The sequence below is a fragment of the Musca autumnalis genome, unplaced genomic scaffold (genome assembly GCF_047663935.1).
Source record: "Musca autumnalis isolate F117 unplaced genomic scaffold, ASM4766393v1 scaffold_1, whole genome shotgun sequence".
In the NCBI taxonomy this organism is placed as follows: domain Eukaryota; kingdom Metazoa; phylum Arthropoda; class Insecta; order Diptera; family Muscidae; genus Musca; species Musca autumnalis.
The window spans coordinates 240,979,541-240,995,537 of NW_027411644.1; the positions used below are offsets into that span (position 1 = coordinate 240,979,541).

At 35.5% G+C, this 15,997-nt stretch overlaps 1 protein-coding gene across 1 annotated transcript in view; it reads right to left on the reverse strand.

The window, feature by feature from the left end:
• The window catches only part of LOC141390820 (protein toll-like), a 388,884-nt gene that overhangs the window by 95,440 nt on the left and 277,447 nt on the right, over positions 1 to 15,997 (reverse strand). The window lies entirely within an intron of this gene.

Genomic DNA, 15,997 nt, shown 5'->3' on the forward strand with positions numbered 1-15,997 from the left:
TTAAACAACGGAAGTAGTAGTACTACATAAGTGGGTTTCATTACATTTTAGTTTGTGTGAACTAAATTTTCCTTTCCTGCTACAAAAATGTCTTTGTCATGCTAGATAACTTTTTGGTTTTGGTCATAAGTATTATACATTACATCTCTGATATTTGATAATTAAATTTTCACAATCATTGAAAAGAAGTTCCGTGGAGAGCGATTGTCCAGGGATAGTGGTATAGGGTATCCCATGGTCGGCTCCGTCCGACTATAGACTTTTCTTACTTGTTATACCCTACACCACTATGTGGGGAGGGTATTATAAGTTGGTTTTGGCCAAAAAGTTTGTAACGCATCGAAATAATGGTCGTAGACCCATACTTATATATACCAAAATGAATGTCTCGACGAGCTGAGTCGATCTGGCTATGTGTGTCCGTCCGTCAGTCCGTCCGTCCGTCCGTCTGTCCGTCTGTCCGTCTGTCCATCTAAACCTTGTAATCACGCTACAGGTCGCAATTTTGATCGGATCGTCACGAAATTTTGGATGTTGATGGGGGTCCCGGAGGGGAAGAAGCCTATTGATTTTGGTGATGGTCGGATAATATTTAGGGGTCGGAAAGGCCAAAAAACTTAGGTGGATAAAAAGACAAGGTTTTTTTCCAAAGCGAATATCTCAGCTTCTATATGGGGTATACCAAAAGCAAAACCTGACAATAAAAGCAGAAAATATGGCCTTTCTAATGATGTAAAGTAGGTGCTCGTAGGTGATCAAACAACGAAGATATCACAATAGTAGCAAATAAAACCCCAATTTTAATTTTTGCGATTTTAATTATATTGGCGAATATCACAGCTTTGGTTGAAAAATTTCCAAAAGCAAAGCCTGACTATGAAAGTAAAACATACCGTCTTTACAATGATGCAAACTAGGTCGGCGTAGGTAACCAAATAACGGAGATATCGCAATAGTCGGTAATGCATCCCACTTTTCTATTTTTTGGAAATCACGCTACAGGTCGCAATATTGATCGGATCGTCACGAAAATTTGAGGGTTAATGGGGGTCTCACAGATGAAGAAGCCTATTGATTTTGGTGATGGTCGGATAATATTTAGGGGTCGGAATGGGCAAACACTTATTTGGAGAAAAGTCAACATTTTATTTCAAAGCCAATATCTCTGTTTCTTTAAGAGGTATATCAAAAGCAAAACCTGGCCAGGAAAGTAGAAAATATAACCTTTACAACGATGTAAAGTAGGTTGTCGTAGGTGGTCAAATAGCAGAGATATGGCAATAGTCGATAATGCATCCCATTTTCCGATTTTTTTGTAATCACACTACAGGTCGCAATTTTGATCGAATCGTCACGAAATTTTGGGGGTTAATGGGGGTCCCAAAGAGAAAGAAGCCTATTGATTTTGGTGATGGTCGGATAATATTCAGGGGTCGGAATGGCAAACACTTATTTGGAGAAAGGTCAACATTTTATTTCAAAGCCAATATCTCTGTTTCTTTAAGAGGTATATCAAAAGCAAAACTGGCAAGGAAAGTAGAAAACATCACCCTTCCAGCGATGTAAATTAGGTTGTCGTAGGTGGTCAAATAGCAGAGATATGACAATAGTCGATAATGCATCCCATTTCCGATTATTTTGTAATCACGCCACAGGTTGCAATTTTGATCGGATCGTCACGAAAATTTTATGGTTAATGGGGGTCCCACAGAGGAAGAAGCTTACTGATTTTAATGATGGTCGAATAATATTTAGGAGTCGGAATGGGCAAAAACTTATTTGGAGAAAAGGTCTACGTTTTATTTCAAAGCCAATATCTCTATTTCTTTAAGAGGTATATCAAAAGCAAAACCTGGCAAGGAAAGTAGAAAATATCACCTTTACAACGATGTAAAGTAAGTTGTCGTAGCTGCTCAAACAACAGAGATATCGCAATAGTCGGTAATGCATCCCATTTTCCGATTTGTTTGTAATCACGCTACAGGTCGCAATTTTAATCAGATCGTCACGAATTTTTTGGGAATTGATGCGGGTCCCACGGAGGAAGAAGACTATTGATTTTGGTGATAATCGGATAATATTTAGGGGTCGGAATGGAGAAAAACTCATTTGGAGACAAATTCAAAGTTTTATTCTTTGTGAATATATTGGCTTCTAGTAGGGGTATTCCAGCGGCAAAACCTGTCAATGGAGGAAGAAAATATTACCTTTACATTGGTGTAAAGCAGGTTGGCGAAGGTGGTCAAACAAGGGAGATACCACAATAGTCGGTAATGCATCCAATTCTTCTATTTTTTGCAATCAAGCTACAGGTCGTAATTTTGATCGGACGGTCACGAAAGTTTGGTAGCTTATGGGGGTCCCAGAAAGAAAGAGGCATATTATTTTTGGTGGTAGTCGGATTATATTCCCTAAAAGAAATGTTTACCAGTGAAAAGCTTATGCACAGTGGTAGTGGTGTAGGGTATCACATGGTCGGCCCCGTCCCGACTATAGCCTTTGTCACTTGTTTTTTATTTCATTTGTTTTTTTTTTTTTTTTGACAGAAAATCTGCTTTCCTACGCAACAAAAACTATCAAAATTACCTAGAATTTTCACAGCTACAACATTTTCTTTACGCCCATTTACATAGGATTCGCGGTTTCCAAGCAAAATCGTGAAAACCTAAAGAACCCCTAAAAATGCCAACTTAAATCGCGATTTATTTGAAAATCGCTCCGGCGATTTTTTTGGTTTCTTGATATTTCTCATCTATGAGCATTGTAGTTTCAGAATCTTCCATTTAAAATTAGTTATGGAGCACCGTGAAATGTTTTTCAAAGATATAATTTTTTAAAAAGAAAAAAAAAATAGTCAGGCTTAATCCCATAGTCGTTGTTTTAATATTTTATTAAAACAACTTTAATTTATTAGTGGGAAAAAAACAAAATAGAAGTCGTCATCCCAAACAAAAAACGCCAACCCTCCTAATTGTGAGACCGGGCACCGTCAAAATGTTGTTTATTGCTGTAGTATGCAATACCAACAAATTAGTTATGTGCTTTTTCGTCGAGAATCGACGAACGCATAGCAGTGGGAAAAATTTGGATTTGTTTGCAAGTGAAGTTGCTAGAGTTTAGGTAGTGCCAAAGAAATTCTCGATCAGAGAGTTCCTTTGCGCACGTATCTATTTGAGCTAGCAATTGACACTTGGGTATAAAAAGTTTCTTGTTGAAAAACAAGAAATAAGGGAACTGATGAAGATCTGTGGCGAGATCTGAAACTATAGTATTCCCTGCCTTACCCCTTGGTAAACATCGCCAAATTTTTTTCCCACTAATAAATTAAAGTTGTTTTAATAAAATATTAAAACAACGACTATGGGATTAAGCCTGACTATTTTGAAAAACAAAATAGAAGTCGTCATCCCAAACAAAAAACGCCAACCCTCCTAATTGTGAGACCGGGCACCGTCAAAATGTTGTTTATTGCTGTAGTATGCAATACCAACAAATTAGTTATGTGCTTTTTCGTCGAGAATCGACGAACGCATAGCAGTGGGAAAAATTTGGATTTGTTTGCAAGTGAAGTTGCTAGAGTTTAGGTAGTGCCAAAGAAATTCTCGATCAGAGAGTTTCTTTGCGCACGTATCTATTTGAGCTAGCAATTGACACTTGGGTATAAAAAGTTTCTTGTTGAAAAACAAGAAATAAGGGAACTGATGAAGATCTGTGGCGATATCTGAAACTATAGTATTCCCTGCCTTACCCCTTGGTAAACATCGCCAAAAATTTTTTTCCCACTAATAAATTAAAGTTGTTTTAATAAAATATTAAAACAACGACTATGGGATTAAGCCTGACTATTTTGAAAAACAAAATAGAAGTCGTCATCCCAAACAAAAAACGCCAACCCTCCTAAAGAAAAAAAAATTCAAAATTTTTTCAAAGTTTTTCAATATTTGAATGGAATAAACATTATTTTAGTTATTAGTAGGCTTAACATACAACATTAAATAATATTTGAGATTATTTTTCATTTCATACATTTTTTTCAAAAAAAAAAAAAAATATTTTTTAAATCGATTTTTGCGTGAACTTTTTTATATTTTAATGGAATAAACGTTATTTTAGTTATTAATAGGTAAATGTTCAATCATCTGCGCTACTGGAAATCATTTGTGAGAAAAAATGTGGAAAATTCATAACCCTATTGCGCATACAACATAACAGCTAACAATTTTAAATTCACTTACCACAATTCAAACAGCCAAATTGGAATCAACAATACTTGTTAGTTGTCATTCATATCTCCTACTTTACATGTTCATCAATCTTGCAAAAGTAGTAACTTTTAGCAATTTATTTCCAATAAGCAAATAACAATTGAAATAGTTTTTTTTTTCTTTTAAGGCTCTTTCTTCAGTGAATTCGTAGTATGCAAAGTAAAAAAATGAATCACAACAAAGTAGAAAGAAAACTGTTGGGTAAATTCTTACTCAAGTATAACAAAATGCTCTTATTCTATTCCAATCTATAGCTCTATTTTCGCGCCAAACAATAGATATTGTACGACGAAGATATTAAGACTGTGTATATCGTATGTATCGGATGTGTAGTTTAAATACGCCAGTGGTAGTCATATTGCTCTGGGAGAGACCAAGAATGCAGCATATATGCTGTACTGTAATACCAAAGAAAACCTAAGAATGGAAAATGAATGAAAATTTATTCCAATAAAAACAAAGTCAAAAGTACTTTCAGCGTATGAACAACTTCCTAATGGCATAACTTAAAAGAAATAACAAAGAAAGAAAATATGGAAACAAAAGAAGATAGCCCATGGACTGAAAAGTTGTGGAAATAGACGATAGAACAATATGTATCAGCATTGCGATAGAAGTACCGACAATCGTCGTTAAGGGACAATTTTTAAGTGTCTGTAGCTGTTCTTATTTCCCACTTTTTTTGGTAACAGTGCTGCTAAGTTATGTTTAAAATTTAATTCATAGTTTCGTCGTTAAATTTGTAGCGATTTTTTGTCAATAACGCAAAAATAGTTAGATAATTCAACTACAGGTTATATTCTGGTAATATAGTTACATAATTCAACTACAGGTTTCACTTACGTCGAAACAATATAATGACCTACACAGTATTAATGTTCTGAAATAATTATTGTTTGTTTCGATATTAATGCCAGGTTTATAAATATCTTCAAATCTGAACACTTTTCGTTTTATTCAGTTTAAATGACACCAAGTTTTGCAAACGATTGGTTCATTTGATACTCACATTTTGTTCTACCTCTTGCACACATAAGGTAATGAATTCCATACTCAGGAAAAATCGTGGTCATATTTTATTACTATTTCGGTCATTTAAAGCATTGGTGCTCGCTTCCTTACGGTAGTGTAAAAAACAATCCACACGTATTCTCTCTTTATTTCTGATTCGCCATTGCTTATCAGTGGGGACAGTGTCCTACCACTACTAATAAACCAACTATTCTGAGCACCCCTGATTTAAAGGATCAGATGTCATTGAGGTTGAAATTGAATCGGCCAGTAGTAATTGTTATGAGCGACCCCTTGTGTCTGCGAATTGTTTGTGGGCAATAGTTTTTGTTGAGAATACAGCAATTCGAAAGAATAGATTGAAATATGAAATCACTTGTGTTGCAGCCATAACTTTTCAGTGCATGAATTAAATGGAAAACAACTAACAGTTAACTATAAGAATACGAAGACAAAATAAAACCAAAATAACATCACTAAGTATACTGAAAAACAAGTGAATAAACACAAAATATCGTAGTAACTACTAGAGAAACTTGTAAAAAAAATCACACGCACACACACACTCACAAACTTTATCGTTAACTTGCAAAAATTATAAAGCTAAACATTGTTTCCAGTTGAAAACAATTTTCATTTTTAAATCGATGGTTTAAAAAAAATTCAATGCTCATAGTTTCTTGTTACTACGAAGATAGAGAATGCCAATTCATTTCATTTCTTCTCTCTCAAATTAAACAAGAATCGAAGTGAAGCTATATTCTGCCCAGTAATCGATTATACATCATCTCTAATTAGATTATGCTGTTAGAGTGGATAATAAATGGGATTATGACTTTTTTACAACCTCGTATCCCTGTATTATATTGTGATGAGTTTTTACCCGTCGGCTTAGCGGCCACGGATATATCCTCGGCCTGTGCGAATAGAAACTATCATTTATGCACGTTATCGAATCGAATACCAACTACGCACTCAAAATCCTTTTCCCCAATAATAACGTAGGACGTATGAAAATGCCGACAAAAATATATATTTGGATGAAAGCTCAAAAGTGTTGCGGAGGAGGTACCTGAATGAATGGATCGACATAATTTATTTTGGAAGTGAATTTTATTTTCGGAGTTATTTCTATTCGATAGATATCGCGCCCACCTGTAATTTCAGTTCGTCACGGTATAACTTACAGCTTTTGGACCACTTTATCAGGAGGCATGGACGTGCCCATGAAAAAAATAATATCGCATTAAACGGGACCACAAGGAATAGCATCGATATAAATTTCCAAAAGATCTTCCAACAGATCCTAAGCTGCCTTTAAACAAAAATTTTGAACTTTTGTGGGTCAGGATTGGACCGATATATACCATATTCGAACTTTATCTAAGATTCACAGAAATATTATGATTTGGACTAACTCGTTTACTGCCCTCGAGAATTATCGTGAGCACCATTTAAGCGAAAAGTTTTGAACTTGTGGGTGTGAGGTATCTGACCAATCGGTTTATCCGTTAGAGAGTTAGCGTCTGCTCAGGAAGTATGGACCTGCCCCTGAAAAAAACGTGTACTTGACGTAATGGGGCCAGCGAATACAAGTGGTTGAAGAAGTAATCAAAGCTGTTTAACTTCACTTTTCTGAAGGAGTGGTCCTACATATTTCATATTCGAACTGGATCTCTGCCTCAGTGGATCCAGGCATTGACCAAAAATAAAAAAAATAAATGTCAAATTTTTGGTAAAACATCTGGCAACTTTGAAAGCTATAACATGGATCTTTTTATACCCTACACCACTATGTGGAAAGGGTATTATAAGTTTGTTTTGGTAGAAATTCATGTAACACCGCGAAATATTCGTCGGAGATCCCCAATGTGGTATACCAATTTTCATATCTCGACGGGATAAAGAGATTGTGAGATGTGTGTCCGTCCGTGTGTCCATTATAAATTGTAATCAAACTCCACGCCGCAATTATGGACCGATCGTTCGATCGACCGAAATTTTGTATGGAGATCGGGTTCAAACCAGAATAGACACCTGTTGTTATTGGTGATGATCGTGAACATAATTTTTATGCAATTTTGTAGCGGCTCTGTAGGTTGCAATAATAGTCCGATCGCCTCGACATTTTAAATAAGGTAAGAGTATATGACAAAGAGGAAGCTTGCAAATTGAAACGATGATGAGATAATAGTTAGAGGGTTAAATGTACCACAACTTTTGTGTGAAAATTGTGAAAATTTTTAATATACAGCTTATATCTTTGTTTCTGAAAGACACATTCCCCACTCGTGAGTTATATTTGGAAGACGATCTCTTGACCTTTTCATTAATGTCAATTATGTTGATATATGTGATCAGATAACGGAGTTACAGCCTAATATATCCAGTTTTTTGTTTGTAGTGTAATCATTAACACGCTATTATAACTCAATTGGTCACAATTATAGGTCAATAGTCACGAAATTTTGCACGAGGTAAGAGTTTAGGTTGAAGAAAATGCCTATAATTTTGCATGATGATCTGATATTATTTAGCGGGTGACATAGACCATTACTTTTGTATGAAAAATGTACAAATTTTATTTTTGGTCCATTTTTTAATCCCTGGCAAAATAGCCTACATATGGAAAACTAACTGCTGACCTTTCCCCCTGATGCAAATTGCAATAACGTGTCTGCTAGATAATGGGCCTACTGGCTAATATATGATGGGTTTTGTATCATGACAGAAATTTTCAGTTCAGTTGTCCAATTGAATTTTGTATACAAATATTGCAGTATGGGGTCGCCTCGCCTCCTATTTTATACCACAGGATTTTAGGTAAAGGGGATACATACAAAATACGACCAAAGATGTGTCTCATTGAAATAATGGTTTTAGACCCCAAATATGTTTGGACGAAATTCGTTTCAGACAATTTGGTGTCGATTTAGGCCTATCCGTTCATCTGTCCCTCTTACTGTCTAGCTGGCTGGTGCGCACAATAACTCTCGAACGGATATACCAATTCGAACGAAATTTTATACCTCGTAATATTTTGCCCAAACTTAGTTTAAGTTCGAATATAGGCTATATAGGTCCACACCCCACAAAATTTCAAATTTTTTTCGATGAATTGTGTGAACAAGAACGGGTGAAGTTAGCAATCGATTTGGTCCACACTTTCCATATATTATTATTCCTTCCAGATATAGATCGCGTACGACTATATCTGCCCACAACTTCGGGTACCTCCCACACAAAATTCGGAAAAGTAAAATTTAAGAGTCCTCTCAAATCGTTTTGATTTTTTTCAGCAGACTGATCTTGCGGCTACCTTTACGATGGTACAATTGCAATGGCTAGTCCATACTTCCTGAAATTATGGCCGAAGATGGCAAATCCGCAACATAACTCTCAAGGGGATTTTCTGATTGGTACAAACGTTGCATGGTAGTATTTCATCCAGTTACGTATCAAGTTGGAATATAGACTATATCAGTTCCGTCCTTCGAGTACCTCCCACACAAAATTTCGGAAAAGTGAAGTTTGAGGACTTTTATCGGATATATTTCAATTTTTTGAAGAAGGTTCTTTTCACGGTCCTTATTGCAACGATACACTTTTCCGGGGTAAGTCCATACTTCCTGAAATAATGGTCCAAAAGCTCCAAAAACCCCTGCCGACTCCAACTAAAATTACAAATCCGAAAAAAATTCTGAAACTTTTTCAAAAATCGTTATAAAAAATCAATATATTTTTATACGGCATAATTATTATCAGGTTCCAAAAACGAACCTGATATTCAAAGATAATTTGAAGATCTAGCATGAGGGTAAATTTTCGTCAATGTAAATTTTCAATGTAAATTCAATGTAAATTTTCGAATTTTCGAATATTTTTTAGAAATGTATAATTTATATAATTGTTCCACAATCATCCCAGTAGGGACAAGGGAGGCTTCTCTTATATCAGTGGTTTTATATTAAGTTATTGATATGTGGCCTAGTTTTTATTGGCGAGTCTGAACGGCGTAACCAAAGTTGGCACTTGTAGAGACGTTTTTCATAGATGAAATACTCAGGAAATATCGCCAACATTTCTAAGGGGTATTTTGCCACCGTTGACATTCAGCGTCCAAGGCGGCTACACATAGCTCATTCCTAGAGGTTGTGGTGTAGGATATCACATGGTCGGCCCCGTCCTACTATAGCCTTGGCTTACTTGTTAAAAATAAATTAGCGTTTGTTTCATTCAAACGCATTCCTCTTATGAATAGCTCCAAAGTCGAAAAATTTGATTAATTACGTTCAAGTAAATATATTCAAAATGTCGCGAAACTAATACGTATTGCAAAATATTGTAATGGATTTTGAAGAAGGGAATAATAGCTTAATTTTTTTTTTTAATTGCGATTTAACGTCTCTTTGAATACCAGTTAACTGTATGTTTTCCTAGTGTATTTTGTAATGCCAATTCGATCATATACTTAAATTTTACCTAAGATTTTAGTCATGATGCCCACCAGTGCCCACCTCGGGAATAATTTTCCAATGTAGGTCATAGGTTTAAGATTTTGCTGTATTAATTTGAGCTGCCATCTAGTGCCAGACTTTAAATGGTGGGTCGCAGACTAAAGCTGCTCTAGAATATGGTTTCTATTGTTCAATTGGGATATAACTCTGTTATCTGACCACATACATTAACATAATTGGCATCAGTGGAAAGGTAAAGAATTCTTCTTCCAAATATGACTTACGTGGGCGGTATGCGTCTTCGAGGTAAAACGCTATAAGATCTATATTAAAAAATTTACCAATTTTCAGACAAAAATATCGGTCTTTTTAAACCACTATTTTTGCATCGCAAGAAAATCTCTACTTTTGTTTATGACATTTTGTATTAATAGCATAAAACAATTCATACCTTATACTAGAGCTGGCAAACTATCGACAATGTCAACATTTGACATTTTCGATATTTCATTTCAAAAAGTCGGTTGCTATCGATATTATCGTTAGTTTGTCATCACCTTTAATTTGGACATGATCATGGCGGAAATGTCTATGCTTTTGTTGACATTTTGGACAAGTACTTCACAGAAATATAAAAGAGAAAAAAAAACAATTGCTTTTATTTGATAAGAATACACAAAAAACATTTTACCTCTCCGCAAAATTTGAACGTGTAACTACGGACTTACTTTCTCACATCCACAAAACCAAAAAGCCTAGAAATTTCTATTTATTTCAATAGATTTTAGGTTCTGGTTTTTAAATCGATAATATCGATAGACAAAAGTATCTATCGATAATGAATTTAAAAAAGTAATCGATATTATCGAAAGTACCATCGATTTTTTGCCAGCTCTACCTTACACCCCGTCCAGAGGGGAAAGAGGGGAGACTGCTGCGTCCATGGTTTCTTAAAAAAATCTTGGCAGCAGCATTAGAAGCCCATCTTCGAACTTCAATTTAAGTTTGAACAAAATATTACGAAGACCAAATTTTGGACCGAATCAGCTGAATCGTTCGAGAGTTATTGTGCACTCCAGCCAGCCAGACTGACGGACGGTCATTGCTGAATCGACTCCAAATTGTCCGAAACGGATTTTGTCCAAAACTAGCATTATTTCACTGAGGCACATTTTGGCAGTATGAAAGTGTGTATTCCCCCGTTTGTCTAATGACTGAGGGTGTAATTATCTTCACAAAATATATTTCGTACATTTATTTCCATACAACCATAAAAGGCGACAAGAAAGCTCTTAAAATCTCTTCCTTAATACTTGGATATTCTTAAATTTAATCAGAATAGTAATTTACACACACAGGAACTGTCACGTATGCAAAGCCGGTAAGATAATGTTCTGCTATATTTTACTAAATATCATACTTTCCATAGTAATAGGTATTTTCGTAAAGCTGTAGAATATAAACTATCAACATATTGTTTTAAAGTATCTCCTCGTTCATGCCAAAAACCCATCACCATCATATTTGAGACTATACCTAGTGAATATGCTGCTGTGCAAATTTTGTGCTTTTGTCTTAATTGATGTTTATTTTGAACCAACATCATAAACCCTACAAAATTGTTTAATAAACATTACGTTCTATTGTGTCGAAGCCTAAACAAAGCTAAATTAAACTTTACGTATTTAATATACATCAGAGGATATACATATCGCAAACACAAACGCCTAAACACACACATACGTACTTCCTGACGCCCAATAGAGAATACATTTTTCTATATATATAGAAAATATGTATAATTGTGTTCGTTTGTTTGTAAGTTTATTAGAGCATGATACAGTTTTACACATACAATATACATAGTTATATACATGTGTACATATATAGAAAAGTAAATATGTATATATGTGCATACACATATATAGTTGCACAAGGCTGCTACGACACATAAATTGGCTACGCTTTAAACTTCACTTTATAGTCATAGACCAGAGGCATGGGTGAAACGAAGAAGGCCTAAATTTATGTCGAATTTATTACAGAAGAGACTATGCAGTTAAAAGTGATTGTAAATATGTTCGTGTGTGATTTTATTACGTCCATATTACTACTGGCATTGCCTGCACTTCTGCAGGCTTATTGTTGGTGTAACCATCATTGTTCTGTTTCTAAATTATAACACATATTCTATACTGTGGCCAGTTGGAAAATGAGTAACGAAATGAAAGTAAAGGTGGTACAAAGAAATAACTTATTAATGAACGGACAATTGACAAGGCTTACTTACGTTTGCACACCAATTTTGGGGAACATACCTGCAAAAAGAAAAAAGGTACAAATTATTATTTTGTTTACACATCACTTGCAAAATATTTGCAAAAAAAGTTTGGAATCTGCTTGTGAACATTTTCGTCTGATGGTTTTCACAATTTTCGACGTGGATTATCACTGCAAGAGTGAGCTGATCAAATTAAATCTTTGATGTTAATAAAGGGCCATGAAAGCACTATGAATAAAAATAGGTAAAAAAACTTTTTAAGTTAAACGGTTTTATGTTAAACATACATTGCAATGTTTAAGATAAATGTACTAAAAACCAAAAAATAATAAAATAGATACAGTCGTGGGAATTATAAACATATGCATAGACTAGACTAAAATAAAACCGTGGGGCACGTCAATTGTCTACAATAGTTGATCAAAATGTTCGTTTTGTAATGTTACACTATAATAAGGCAGTTGTTCAACCGACAGCGATGGACGTGTGATAAGTAGGGATAGAATGTGCAAACAAGCTAGCAAGATCGATTATAAGCGAGTTTTAGGGTTTCATAGTGGTGAGCGAGTAGTACTTTGTCGATTAAAGACAAAGTACGAGCAGTAAAACGATTCCTCGCCAGCCAGCAGTGTGAATGTCCAACGATAAACTAGTTGAAACATCTCTTTTATTTACATGGAGTGTATAACTATTGGAATTTCCATGAGTAAGAAAATAGTATGTAATTTCCTCACCGTCTGCGGGCCAACAGCCTAACGATGAATTAAACGATTCTTCTATCGCACATTAGGTCGATAATTTGTAGACAATTGACGTTCCCCACGGTTTTATTTTAGTCTAGTCTATGCATATGTTTATAATTCCCACGACTGTATCTATTTTATTATTTTTTTGTTTTTAGTACATTTATCTTAAACATTGCAATGTATGTTTAACATAAAACCGTTAACTTAAAAAGTTTTTGTACCTATTTTTATTTTCTAGTTTTTAGTTTTTATTTCGCATTCTGTTTAATTCATTTAGTTCTTCATTATTGCAAGGTTTCTTGTCCATTAGTTTATTGCAGTCCAACTCCTCTATACGTAGTCCCTGCAAAGATCTTACTCTACTACGAGCCACGTAGGCTTGACCTTCTTCAAACAGTTTCGCACCTAAGTATACGACTGCGTGATCCACAGTGCTGCCCCGAATTTTATGTACTGTAGAAGCCCATGATAGTATTAAAGGCAACATTCTTCTTTCAGCCGTCCTGTAATTGTACTTAGCTGGAAACTGTATGGCTTTCGGGTGTATAAAATGTACTGTATAGTGCACTGTATTCTTCTTGTCAAGCCCTTTTATTTGATACCCATATTGGTGGGATTGAGAAAAAAAATTTGTATCAGCCATTTGGTAGCGGCGGCCATCTTAGATTTCAATTTTGCATAGTAAATTGTATTCTACTTGTTGAGACCTTTCATTTGATACCCATGTTGATGGGATTGATAAAACCTAAGTTATCCGCCATTTTGTAGAGGCCGCCATCTTGGATTTTAATTTTATATAGTACATTGTATTCTACTGGTTGAGCACTTTCATTTGACACCCATATTGATGGGATTGATAAAACCTACGTTATCCGCCATTTTGTAGCGGCCGCCATCTTGGTTTTAAATTTTTTATAGTATATTGTATTCTGCTTGTTGAGCCCTTTCATTTGATACCCATATTGATGGGATTGATAAAACCTACGTTATCCGCCATTTTGTAGCGGCCGCCATCTTGGATTTCAATTTTTTATAGTATATTGTATTCTGCTTGTTGAGCCCTTTCATTTGATACCCATATTGATGGGATTGATAAAACCTACGTTATCCGCCATCTTGGATTTCAATTTTTATAGTATATTGTATTCTGCTTGTTGAGCCCTTTCATTTGATACCCATATTGATGGGATTGATAAAACCTACGTTATCCGCCATTTTGTAGCGGCCGCCATCTTGGATTTCAATTTTTTATAGTATATTGTATTCTGCTTGCTGAGCACTTTCATTTCATACCCATATTGATGGGATTGATAAAACCTACGTTATCCGCCATTTTGTAGCGGCCGCCACCTTGGATTTCAATTTTTTATAGTATATTGTATTCTACTTGTTGAGCCCTTTCATTTAATACCCATATTGATGGGATTGATAAAACCTACGTTATCCGCCATTTTGTAGCGGCCGCCATCTTGGATTTCAATTTTTTATTCTGCTTGTTTAGCCCTTTCATTTGATACCCGTTATTCGCCATTTTGTAGCGGCCGCCATCTTTGATTTCAATTTTTTATGGTATGTTGTATTCTGCTTGTTGAGCCCTTTCATTTGATACCCATATTTATGGGATTATCCGCCATTTTGTAGCGGCGGCCATCTTGAATTTATAATGATAATGAATAAACATAATTGTATTGTCACCAAAATCCAAAGTGTATACAAAATTTCAGACTAATCGGTTGACAGGAAGAGGGTGAAATTTGAATTACTAAATTTGACCCAAGAATAAATAAAACAAACGGGGTGAGCTAAATAAAACCATTTAAAAACTGGTTTCATGACTTCAATCGTGTCCGGCCGTTGTGCCAGAAAAAATTAAGCCATGCGTGAACGGATAATGCAAGATCTCCATGTCATATACCGTAAGATAGAGGCAACTTTGGGTATTTATTCCACCAACTAACATTTGATATTACATGACCACCTGTCCACAAAAATGGATTTTTCTCGCTAAATCAAAATTGGTCAATCGCTCAAAAAAGGCTCTTGTGGATTCGTGCAAAGAAATTGTTAATAAAACCATTGGCGGTGCTTCAAACGACATTTATAAGATCGTCGCAGGCTCCGCATCTTGGGTCTATGCGTACGAATCCAAACAAAACAGCAATCGAACGTGTGGGTCTTCGACGGTGAGCCAAATCCAACGAAAGTTGATCATAGAAGGAGAGAGCACTTCGAAGCAAATGGTCGGTTGATTCTTCGGCTAAACTGACCATGTGGCTACTATACGGCTTGAGGAACGTAGGGCGGTGAATTCTGAGTGGTACACCACAATTTGTTTGCCTGAAGTCTCCTGAGAAATTTGAAAAACGAACAAGAGAAGACGAATCATTGTGAACCTCATCAAACTAGACGCCTTTTAACAGGACAAAAGGTGGAATTGATGTGCGATCCGCGGTACAGCCCTGACTTGGGACCCAATGACTTCATTTGATTCCCGCATATCATGAAAAAAGGCGTGGACAACGATTTTCGACTCCAGAAAATGTTGTTGAAGCGTTCAAAAACCACGATTTGGAAGTGTATCAATCGGAGTTGTCTTCGTTGTTATTCACCGACATATAACAGTCGAAAAGGTTTGGTTTGTTTTGCAAACACTTTCGTCGGGGTTGTGTGAGGTTGCCAAAGAAAAACTTCGCATTGAAGTGTTTTTTTGTTCACCTTTATATTTCGAGCTGACGATTGATGTTTGGGTATAAAAAGTTTTTTGATGATGAAGTTATAGAAAAATAACTTCGGTGGAGAATATGCACAAGCAAGAAACAAGGGAACTGATGAGACCCTGTGGCGTGGATCGAAACTAGTCTTACTTGACTTACCCAGTGGCGAACAGTTCCAAACTTTTTCCACTAATAAATTAGTTGTTTTAAAATATAAAAACAACAACAATGGAATTAAGCCAGACTATTTTGAAAAATGAAAACAAAATTGTTGCATCTATCTCAATAGAAAACGCCACCAATGTACTATTTATCATTTTCGAGATTTCGGGTCTAAGTTTCAAATTAAAAATTAGCCGCGTAAATGCAGTATGAGCCGAACCGGTTAAAATAACTACACCATGTGTTAGATATTCCCTAAGCTTTCAAACGATACCCTGTTTGTAGTAATCAATTCAGTACAACCGGGCCTAACCAGTTTCTTTAATCTGGTCTTTCGGTTAAAAAAGGATAACCGGATCCG